The sequence below is a fragment of the Dendrobates tinctorius genome, unplaced genomic scaffold, assembly GCF_039654945.1.
Source record: "Dendrobates tinctorius isolate UK_male_01 unplaced genomic scaffold, ASM3965494v1 ptg000129l, whole genome shotgun sequence".
In the NCBI taxonomy this organism is placed as follows: domain Eukaryota; kingdom Metazoa; phylum Chordata; class Amphibia; order Anura; family Dendrobatidae; genus Dendrobates; species Dendrobates tinctorius.
The window spans coordinates 31,198,726-31,211,237 of NW_027361797.1; the positions used below are offsets into that span (position 1 = coordinate 31,198,726).

Consider the following 12,512-nt stretch of genomic DNA (forward strand, 5'->3'; position numbering starts at 1 on the left):
GTGCAAAGACTGCGGACTGTGAGTACGTGAGCCCAGGTACTGCAGTGACAGGAAGGTTGCGCGCTCGCCTCAGTGATAAGACGCTTCCCTTCAAGGAGACTGTGTGCTGTGACAAGACGCTTCCCTGTAAAGAGACTGTGTGCTGCGATAAGACTTATCCCTGCAAAGAGTGACAGGGCTGTGACCTGCTTAGAGAGACTATACCACGTACAAAGTTCCGGTGACCCTTGTGTTAAAGCAGAGCCCCTGACTCCGGTGGGGAAGCACCGCTGTGGAGTTGGAAAGAAGGACTTGGAGCATAGGGGATATCGTTTGTCTCATGCCCTTCTGGCTTCTGCAGAAAACCGACATATTTCGGTTGGACATTTTTTAAAGGCCCAGGATACAGAGTACTTCAGACTACAAGCGTTGCTGGTGATTCGGCGCCAACGTTGGAGAAGAGTGACCCCTTCAATCAAGACCCCTGCAGACTGATAAGTTTGTCCAGCTCCACTATGTAGTGAAAAATATTCTTTATTCACTCAATAGAAATGAGGTTTAAAAGCCAGCATGAGTTACAAGCACTCTTAATCATGATACGCAGCTTTGTCCATGGGTAGATCTTATATACTCTATCCGGTCTAAACACCGGTTGAATAATTAATTAAAACAAATCTAAAACAAATAAAGAGAAAACTAACAATCACAATTAAATATAACAATTTGATTCATTAAGATACAATATTATCGCCTTCAGTAGTATTTTTTTTTTTTTTTTTATTTCTTAATTTTTATTCATTATTCTCTTGTTATTATCCATGAAAAAATGAAGCAAACTTCTGAAATAGAAGAGAAACATAACAGATCTCAATGTTGCAACCATTCACAACAGTAAAATTCACATAGATACAATTTTTTCAAAATGCATGCGGTTTTCAATTACATGTCAAATTTTTATTTCTTTTTTGTGCAATGTTAATTTTAGCACAACAAACCATTTTTTTAGTATACACATGTATACAGAAAAAAAAAATCAAGATAAGGCTGGTTTCACATTTGCGTTTTTTAGCGCTGGAAAAAAACGCATACCTGCGCATGCGTTTTTTCCCCTATATTTAACATGGGTGCGCATACCTGCGCGCTGGTAAGCGCATGTATGCGATTTTCATGCGCTGCGTTTTTTTGGGGTGTGCGTTGGTATTTTCCAGACGCAGCATGTTGCATTTTTTGGCCCTGCAAAAAAGCGCATGCGCACATATGCGCACGTTTTGCGCTAAAAATGGCCATTATAGCCTATGGATGCGCATATGTGCGCACTGGCATGCTCATGTATGCGTTTTTTTGCATATGCGTTTTTTTTTTTTAACCATGGAATTTAGGGGTTTGGGTTAGAGTTAGGGTTAGTTAAGGGGGTTTAGGGTTAGGGTTAGGGTCAGGGTCAGGGTTAGGGTTGGGGTTTGGGTCAGGGTTAGGGTTAAGTATGGTTTTGTTAAGGATTAGGGTCAGGGTTAGGGTCAGGATTAGGGTTAAGTATGGTTTTGTTAAGGGTTAGGGTCAGGGTTAGGGTTAGGGTTAGGGTTAGGGTCAGGGTTAGGGTTAGGGTTAGGGTCAGGGTTAGGGTTAGGGTCAGGGTTAGGGTTAAGTATGGTTTTGTTAAGGATTAGGGTCAGGGTTAGGGTCAGGATTAGGGTTAAGTATGGTTTTGTTAAGGGTTAGGGTCAGGGTTAGGGTTAGGGTTAGGGTCAGGGTTAGGGTTAGGGTTAGGGTCAGGGTTAGGGTTAGGGTCAGGGTTAGGGTTAAGTATGGTTTTGTTAAGGATTAGGGTCAGGGTTAGGTTCAGGATTAGGGTTAAGTATGGTTTTGTTAAGGGTTAGGGTCAGGGTTAGGGTTAGGGTCAGGGTTAGGGTTAGGGTCAGGGTTAGGGTTAGGGTTAGGGTTAGGGTCAGGGTTAGGGTTAAGTATGGTTTTGTTAAGGGTTAGGGTCAGGGTTAGGGTTAGGGTCAGGGTTAGGGTTAGGGTTAGGGTTAGGGTCAGGGTTAGGGTTAGGGTTAGGGTCAGGGTTAGGGTTAGGGTTAGGGTCAGGGTTAGGGTTAGGGTTAGTTAGGGTTTAGGGTTTGGGTTAGGGTTAAGTATGATTTGGTTAAGGGTTAGGGTCAGGGTTAGGGTTAGGGTTAGGGTCAGGGTTAGGGTTAGGGTTAGGGTCAGGGTTAGGGTTAGTAAAGTCATGGTTTGGGTAGTGTGAGGGGCCACCTAAAAGTGTTGGAAAAAAACGCAAACGCGGTAAAAACGCACTAAAAACGCATACAAACGCATAAAAACGCTGCGTTTTTTTCATGCATGCTCATAAAAATGCTTGAAAAAAACGCAGCAGTTGTATGCTTATGTATGCGTTTTTTCAATGCGTTTTTTTGCGGGAAAAACGCGCTGCAAAAAAAAGCAAGTGTGAAACTAGCCTTAGAAAGATTTTTTCAGGGACTATTTCAATTAGCGCACCAAATGTGCACATAGCCATAATATATTCGTTTAAAGAGGAGATGGAAAACTCCAATTTGAAAACTCCACTCGAAACGCGTAGATCGATCGCATGCCTTGTAACTCATGCTGGCTTTTAAACCTCATTTCTATTGAGTGAATAAAGAATATTTTTCACTACATCGTGGAGCTGGACAAAGTTTTTTCTCATTGCCTTGGATTGTGCGCTTTGACACAGCGGTCTCGTGCTCCGATGTTGGAATGCTATGTCTGGTGAGCTGGATTTGTATCCAGACTGATAATTTCCCCATAGGAAAATTACCTTTATTACTGTTCCTTGCTTAACTTGTTTTCATATTATATTCATAACTACACTGTTAATTCTGCCAGTGTTATCCCCTGTAAATAAATCTCCCTTTAACTGTTGGTCCGTCTGTTCTGTGGTGACATACTCCCCTCCTGCACTTTATTATATGTATATACCCCACGCTTACTGTGAGTAGTAGTGGAAGCAGCTGCTGCCTCGTCCATTACTCATCAGTGAATTGCGCAATTGTCCCGACGATTGGAGGAAGCGGAGTTGCGTCCCCTGACAAATTGGTGACAGTGGTGGGATCTGCGTGATCTCTCCTGTGTTATCCCTGACAATGCTTGAGTCAATTCAACTTCAATCCAAGTACAAGCCATACGTCTTTCTCTCGGGCATATAAATGATAGGCTAAATTGACACGAGCGTGTAAAAAATCTTCCAGAAAAAAAAAACAGGCGATTTTCATCTCAGTTGTCATCGGTATGCAATCTGTATGATATCCTTTTTTACAGATGAACAATTATTAAAATTGACAAGACCAGATAAAGTTTAAAGAATTGCAATGCATTCATAAAAATTGGATGCTAGACAGTATTTTTGCGTACCTATAGACTTGAACGGGCGCTTTTGATGTGACGTGCCAAAAAAAAACTAATGCATTCTGCAATTTTTTTCACACCTAGATTTGGTGCATTAAAAAAAAGACATCTGAATAGCCCAATTGAATTAACTTGGTTTGAGGGTTATCCGTTTTTCCACGGACGGCAGCCGGACTGAGAATACGGTTGTGTGAACTTGGCCTTACGCTTACCCATCTACTTTAGGTACGTTTTCACTACGGTACTTTACACTTCACCTATCTACAGCTGTTAGCTGTTTTAGAGGGGTCAAAACTCCTTTCAAAGACGGCACAAACATTTTGGAATAGTATTGTAATAATGCTATTATCCGGTATTTGTGTTTATCCTGACTCATTATAGTATGAAGCACATGAGCTGTCTGGCATTTACAAGCCTGATATTATCTCTACTAAAACAAATATTCTCGCAAACAGTTATTCTCTTTAATTGTCTCTTTGAGTAGGCAGATGGGTTTACATCTGACATGAGCTGAGACATTAAAACAAATGGTGTCGGGCCATGACTTAATGAAATCTGTGCACCAACACAATATCGCCTTCAAATTATTCTGTCAGATTAAACAGCAGATGTGTTTGTGTTCCAGCATTTCAACCACTAACCAGTACATTTATTGCTACAGGCCAAAAAATATCATTTTCAATGTTCTTTTTTCATGTTTTGATTTTTTTTTGTCTAATCAGTTTGGATTAAGTAATATTACAGCTCGAAATGTGTATGATCATCCTCGTATTGTGGTCTCTGTTTATTCCATAGAGGAGAGACCACTTGGGCCTGATGGTCATATAAATTCGTTATAGGGTATAGAGCTTTAAGGCCCCGTCTCACATAGCGAGATCGTTAGCGAGATCGCTGAAACGTCACTGATTTTGTGACGCAACAGCGACCTCGCCAGCGATCTCGCTACATGTGACACATAGCGGCGACCAGGCCCCCGCTGCGATCTCGCTGATCATGCTCGAATGTCCTGGACCATTTTTTTGATCACTGGTGTCGCGCTGATCAGCATGCATTTTTGTGTTTGACGCCGACAAGTGACCTCGTTGGCGACTCAGAACTCAGGGACGCAGGCGGAGTCGTCAGAATAGCTGCTGTGTGACAAGGTCCCAATGACCACCGAGGTCGTTATACGGATCGCCGGTTCGTTGCTGCGTTGCTGAGTAGATCTGCCTGTTTGGCAGCTTACTAGCGACCATTTAGCGACGTACCAGAGATCCTTACCAGGTCGTATCGTTGTCGGGATCGCTGGTGCGTCGTGTAGTGTAACGGTACCCTTAGTCTTGCATAACTGTACGTTTACTGTGCCGGAAATAAGCTAGATTATTATAGCAGATGAGGCTCCCTGGGAGAAGACCGTGGGGTGACCACAGAAGCAGTTCACACTTCTGCTATCTCCTCATTACAATTAACATAGTGTCCCATGAGCAATATGCAATGAATAGAAGGACCTAGCGCTCAACTCTTCGCTTGGTGTCTGTCTTGCATAGCTGAGAGGGTGAGTGCTAGCAGACCCAGTTACTCCTCTCATTGAGAAGTGAGTTCAGCGCTGAAACTCTGCTTCTATCTCCGCCACTGCCATGGCTTCAAACTCACAGACGATGCTACCCCACAACTTCTAACACGAATCGAATGAACTGTCAGCAGGGGGCAGCACTGGTGTCACTCACTGCTTCTAGCTCTGCAACCTAACAAAATCTTATTTCAGTTAGACACTATGGCAGTGGCAGAAATAGAAGCAGAGTGCTGACGCTGCACTCACCTTTCCCACAGCGTCCATCACCTAGGATCCAGGACATTTTCAGTGGGGGCGAGAATGCAAGAAACTAGTGAGTAACTACAGCGATACTCCCTGCGATGTCGTGTTCAAAGAGGAGCAATGGATGCTGCGGGGAGTGAGTGCAGCTCCAGCCTCCTGTGACGTCAACATTCAGACTCCTCTGAAACAAAATGTCATAGGAAGTACAGTAAGAAAATCTAATTTAAGAATTAGCTAGATAGGGAAAGGCGTAGGTGTTGTGTAATAACGCAAATTACAAAAGTAGTTAAGGTGTAAGGATAAATATTTTAAAAAAATTTCTTTTTCTTGTAAAAAAATTATCAGATCTGATGCTATAGGGTAGGAGGAGATGATCAGATTGATACATATTTTTGTGGGAAAATTTTGGTAAAACTTGTATTTTATTCATTGAAATCCCTAGTGTTTGGGTAGGACCGTTCACTGGACTCATATGCATGCAGTGATTGACAGTCTTCCCTGTATAACTGTGTCTGCAGAGATAGCTGTCAATCACTATCAGGACCGCCCACTGGACTCCTATGCATACAAACACCAGGGATTTCACTGAATAAAATACAAGTTATACTGAATCTTTCATAACAAATCTTTATATCCCTTTATATCCCTTTCCTCCTCCATCACGACTCATACACATCAGCCCCTCTATACTTCCTTCTCCCATGTACAGCTCCCACACACTCCTCACCTTCCTGAGAAACCTCAGCCCATCTTGCCTAAACACATCGCAGAAAAAAACTACTTACAATTCCAACAACTATTGGCTCTTTATCTTCCTTCTCCTACTGATTTCAGGGGACATCTCCCCCAACCCTGGTCCACCATCCCCCAACCTCGACCCCTACCCTACCTCATATCGAAACCACAATAATCTGATTAACATTACTTGCACTCCCTCATCTCAATCTTTTAATTGTGCCCTCTGGAATCCACGGTCTGCTTGTAACAAGCTTCCTTTCCTACACAACTACTTTCTGAACAACTCTCTTAATCTGTTGGCCCTCACTGAAACCTGGATTCAGGATTCTGACACTGTCTCTCCTGCTGCCATTTCCTACGGTGGCTTACAATTCTCTCACTCCCCGAGACCCACAAACAGATCTGGTGGTGGAGTTGGCATACTCCTGTCCCCACAATGCACTTTCCAGGTCATCCCCCCAGTCCCATCACTCTTATTCCCTTCTTTTGAGGTCCACACCATCAGGCTCTTCCGTCCCCTCTCCCTCAGGGTAGCGGTCATATACTGGCCCCCAGGCTCACCCACCCTCTTCCTTGACCACTTTTCAGCCTGACTGCCACACTTCATGTCCTCAGAACTACCAACCCTCATCCTGGGAGACTTCAACATCCCCATTAACAGCCCTAATTCCACATCTGCATCCCAGCTTCTATCACTAACCACCTCTCTAGGCCTCTCACAGCTTTCAACCTCTGAGACACATAAGGACGGTAACACCCTTGATCTGGTCTTCTGCCGGCTCTGTTCAATCTCCCACCTAAACAACTCACCGCTTCCACTCTCTGACCACAACATTCTCTCCTTCACGCTCACAAATCCTCGCCCACCCCAGCTCATTCCTACCTACCACACAGTCAGAAATCTACAAGCTATTAACCCTCAGACACTTTCAGATTCCCTACACTCATCTCTGTCCCCAATCTCCTCTCTTTCCTGTCCTAATCTGGCTGTTCATCACTACAATGACACTCTTAGAAGCACCCTTGACCAAGTAGCTCCCCTCACCCTCAGAACCTCCAAACACAGAGTAAAAGAGCCCTGGCTCACATCGCAAACTCAACTTCTCCAGCGATGCTCCAGGAGTGCTGAACGCCTATGGAGAAAAACCCGCACACCAGAAGACTTCATCCACTTCAAATTTATGTTAAGAACCTATAACGCTGCCCTTCACCTTGCCAAACAGACCTACTTCACCACCCTGATCTCCTCACTAGCCAACAACCCCAAGAAACTTTTTGACACTTTTCACTCCCTCCTCAGGCCAAAAGCACAAGCCCCTATCACAGACATTTGTGCTGATGACCTGGCCTCCCACTTTACAGAAAAAATAGATAATATCCGTCAAGAAATCTGCTCCCAACCACCAAGTGCTGTGACTCCCATCCCTTCCTACATCTCCCCTGGCTCACTCTCCACATTTGATCCCATCACAGAAGAAGAAGTCTCCAGACTCCTCTCTTCTTCTCGTCCGACTACATGCACTACCGACCCCATTCCCTCACATCTCCTCCAGTCTCTCTCTCCAGTCGTCACAACCCACCTAACTACAATCTTTAATCTCTCCCTCTCCTCTGGCGTTTTCCCATCCTCCTTCAAACACGCCATCGTTACTCCATTACTAAAGAAACCTGCTCTCGACCCATCCTGCACAAACAACTACAGACCAGTCTCCAATCTCCCCTTCATCTCTAAACTTTTGGAACGCCTAGTTTACTCCCGCCTTACCCGTTACCTCTCCATTCACTCCCTTCTAGACCCTTCACAGTCCGGCTTCCGCCCCCTACATTCGACTGAAACTGCACTCATCAAAGTGACCAATGACATTCTGACAGCAAAACGTAACGGTGACCACTCTCTGCTCATTCTTCTTGACCTATCTGCAGCTTTCGATACTGTTGACCACCATCTTCTACTCTCTAGGCTCCAGTCACTAGGCATTAAGGACACTGCACTCTCCTGGTTCTCTTCCTATCTCTCTGACCGCTCCTTCAGTGTTTTGTTCTCTGGCTCCACGTCATCTCCTCTTCCTCTTGCTGTCGGGGTACCTCAGGGCTCAGTCCTTGGCCCCTTTCTTTTCTCTCTCTACACGGCCCCAATTGGACAGACCATCAGCAGATTTGGCTTTCAGTACCATCTTTATGCTGATGACACACAACTATACACGTCTTCCCCCGACCTTACCCCCGCTGTACTACAGAACGCCAGTGACTGTCTGTCCGCAGTCTCCAATATCATGTCCGCTCTCTATCTGAAACTCAACCTCTCCAAAACTGAACTTCTTCTGCTCCCGCCGTCTACTAACCTCCCTAAATCTGACATTTCCTTCTCCGTGGGTGGTACCACAATAACACCCCGGCAGCAGGTGCGCTGTCTGGGTGTTATGTTTGACACCAATCTCTCCTTTACATCCCATATACAATCCCTTGCCCACTCTTGCCGCTTACACCTAAAGAACATCTCTAGAATCCGCCCTTTTCTCACTATGGAAACAACAAAAACCCTCACTGTTGCATTGATCCACTCTCGCCTGGATTACTGCAACGCTCTATTAATTGGCCTCCCCGTCACTCGACTATCCCCTCTCCAGTCCATACTCAATGCAGCAGCCAGGATCGTCCATCTGGGTAATCGGTACTCGGACGCGTCCGCTCTTCGCCAGTCCTTACATTGGCTGCCCATTCATTATAGGATCCAATTCAAAGTACTTGTTCTCACCCACAAAGCTCTCCACAGTGCGGCACCCCCTTACATCTCTTCTCTCATTTCTGTCTATCGGCCTAGCCGATCGCTGCGCTCTGCAAACGACTTTCGACTAACCTCTGCACTAATCCGTACCTCCCACTCCCGACTCCAAGACTTCTCCCGTGCTGCTCCTATCCTCTGGAATGCTCTACCCCAAGAAATCAGGACTATCCACAATTTGCATAGTTTTAGGCGCTCCCTCAAAACACATCTGTTCAGAGCGGCCTATCACATTCACTAATCAAAGTCATTCTCTGTGTAAGTGTACGTGAGTAGCCCATTCACTATCTCCATCCATCCTTCACTCCTGCAAGATGGCTGGACCTTCATTGTAAATACACCATTGTAAATACACACCTGTACTCTGTATCTCCCTCACCTCATTGTAGATTGTACGCTCTCACGAGCAGGGTCGTCTTATTTCGTCTTATTTTGCTTTAATTATTGTATTGTTAGCGTTGTTACTTATGACTTGTGTTTTGAAACTGTTAAACTGTAAAGCGCTGCGGAATATGTTGGCGCTATATAAATAAAGATTATTATTATTATTATTATTATTATTATTATTATATCATAAATAAATAAATATATCATTCTTGCTCAGCTTCACCATTTCTATACTGCACAGCTCACAGATCAGACTGCTTGGATAACATGACAAGTTCCTTTGAGTTAGAATGGCTCTGAAACAGTTATCACCTGTAGCCACTGTAACCTGAAGGACCACTGTATCAGTTCTATATTGGTCCACTGCAATCAATGCTCAAATTCTACTTACCCCAGTAGAATTTTTGCTTTCTTGGCATTTTTCCAGAGAATATGAATGATAACACCAAAACTTTTTCTCCACTCATGGTTAGTGGTTGGGGAAGCCATTTATAGTCAAAATACTGTGTTTTCTTTTTTTAACTCATAGTGACATCCCAAAACATCCAAATTAACCTGATCAAAAGTTCACATGCCCCATTTCCTAATACCATGTATTGCCCCCTTTAAAATCAATGACAGCTTGAAGTCTTTTGTGGTAGTTGTGGATGAGGTTCTTTATTTTCTCAGATAGTAACGCTGCCCACTTTTCTTGGCAAAAAGCCTCTAGCTCCTGTAAATTCCTGGGCTGTCTAGCATGAACTGTGCGCTTGAGATCTCCCCAGAGTGGCTCAATGATATTGAGGTCAGGAGACTGAGATGGCTACTCCAAAACCTTCACTTTGTTCTACTGTAGCCAATGATAGGTCAACTTGGCTGGTGTTTTGGATCGTTGTCATGTTTCAATGTTCAAGTATGTCCCATGCGCAGCTTCCAGGCTGATGATTGCAAATTTGCCTCCAGTATTTGCTGATAACGTGCTGCATTCATCTTTCCTTCAACTTTGATCAAGTTTCCTCTGCCTGTGCTGCTCGCACAACCCCAAAACATCAGCGATCCACCTCCGTGCTTTACAGTAGGAATGATGTTCCTTTCATTATAGGTCTTGTTGACATCTCTCCAAATGTAGCGTTTATGGTTGTGGCCAGAAAGTTCAATTTTGGTCTCATCACTCCAAATTACCTTGTTCCAGAAGCCTTGAGGCTTGTCTCTGTGCTGTTGTGCATATTGTAGGTGAGATACTTTGTGGCATTTACGCAGTAACGGCTTTATTCTGGCGACTTGAACATGAAGCCCATGTTTCTTCAAATGCCTTCTTATTGTGCATCTTGAAACAGCCACACTGCTAGTTTTTGTTATGGCGTGCTAACCAGGAGGCGGGGCTTTAGTCCCGACGTCACTTCCCCCCGAGTACGGCGGTCCCTCGGGGGCTCCCATCGGGTGCACAAGCGCAGCTTTCATCCCCGGAGCTCCTCCTCCATGTCATGTTTGCGCTTGCGCGCTCCTGTCAGTGCTGTCTCCGGGTTGGTCCTCTCTATGGTAATGGAGGACCTGACCCGGAAACTGTAGTGGTCATGTGCTTACTGGCTAGGATCTGACCCGGAATCTGTCATGGTCATGTGCTATATCAGGCTACCTTCCCCTATGGGAGGTGCTCCAGGGCACCCTTTCTGAACTTCCATTCCGCTCTGTCTTTGCTCAGTCGTGCCCTCTGGCATCCACTCGAATCTTGTGCTCTGTCTCTTGTTCCGCTGTGCCTCCGGGCACTCTCTCTGTCCCTATACTCTAATACTCCTCCTGGCACGACTGCTGCTCCTTTCTGTACTGTCGTGCTCCTTGCACGTGTCTTGCTTGGTTTACCTCCGGACGTATTACTCGCCACACGCCATACATGCTCACGTGTACCTGTCTCGCACTATCCTGCAATTAGCGCACTTCCGTGTACACACCTGGTGTTCCTAGTATCCAGTACCGTCCCTCAGTCATACCCTCCCGTGTCTCCTGTGAGCCGTCCCTCTCGGAACCGGCTGCCGTGGTACTCGAACCCCTGGGCCTGCTCCTAATGGTCCCTGTATAGGGGTCGGTTCCACCTGGCAGCTCGCCGGGGGGCTCCTCGGTGCCACGGTCCAGAGGGTCCACTCCTGGAGTTTCCGACTCCAGACCATCCACTCTAACAGTTTTCAGAGAGTTCAGTATTCCAACTGATATTATTTGTGGGTTTTTCTTTGCATCCCAAACAATTTTCCTGGCAGTTGTGGACAAAATTTTTGTTGGTCTACCTGACCGTGATTTTGTTTTTACAGAGCCCCTGATTTTCCATTTGTTAATCACAGTTTGAACGCTGCTGATTGGAATTATCAAATCCTTGGATATCTTTTTTTATCCATTTCCGGTGTTATACAGTTCAACTACCTTTTCCCGTAGATCCGTTAACAATTCTTTTGCTTTCCCCATGACTCACAACCCAGAAAGGTCAGTGGCTGGATGAAAGATGCAAGAGTCTGTCTGGATCCCAGAAACTACTCTGCTTTTATACACACACTGATTACAAGTAAACAGGTCACAGGTGAGTATATTACCTTAAGGCTGTGTTCACACACAGCGTTTTTTTCACGTTTTTTTCGCGGATTTACCAAAAAATCCGCTTAAAAGCTTCCCATTCATTTTAATGCACTTTGCACTTTTTGTGCATACTGATGCGTTTTTTTTTCCGCGAAAAAAATCCTTTGCGGTAAAAAACGCAGCATGCTCATTCATTTCGCGGAAAATTCCGCATTTCTGGCTATTTTCTATGTGTCTGGGGACGTGCGGCAAAAACGCATGGGGAAAAAAATGCACGTTTTCTGGGAAGGAGTCCTGTTTTTATGCAGAAATTTTCTGCATACGTGTGCACATAGCCTTAGTAGCCGGTCAAACCCAGTTGTGTCAAGTTTTGTGAATGTCATCAGGCCAAAATCGCCAATGTATGTGAACTTTTGATCAGGTTAATTAGGATGTTTTGGGATGTCATTATGATTTAAAAAAAGAAAACACAGTAGTTTGACAATAAATGGCTTCATCCAACCATTAACCATGAGTGGAGAAAAGGTTTTCGTGTTATCATTCACATTCTCTTAAAAAAGGCCCAAGAAGGCAAAAATTCTGCCGGGGTATGTAAACTTTTGAGCACAATTGTACATATGGCTCTGTAATACTGTGTTCTATGCATGACACCTTAATATGAATTTTGCAAATCACACTGTGGTCTTACAAACATCTTTCTAAATTTTTGAGTGATTAATTTTTTGTTTACATGGTTTTCTGTGATACTATACAATCTTATGTACCCCTTCCTTGATTCCCACCCATATTGGTTTTTCTTTATTTGCTCTACTGTTTTGCTTTTTTTAGCACTATACAGTTTATAGTGCTCCTTCTATCTCCTTCTATTAAATGCCACAAGGATGGCTAGCTACAGAAAGACATATTTCC

General features: G+C 44.5%; 1 protein-coding gene across 1 annotated transcript in view; it reads right to left on the reverse strand.

Moving 5' to 3' along the window:
- The window catches only part of BMERB1 (bMERB domain containing 1), a 293,835-nt gene that overhangs the window by 246,839 nt on the left and 34,484 nt on the right, over nucleotides 1-12,512 (reverse strand). The gene's annotated exons all lie outside the window — the stretch shown is intronic.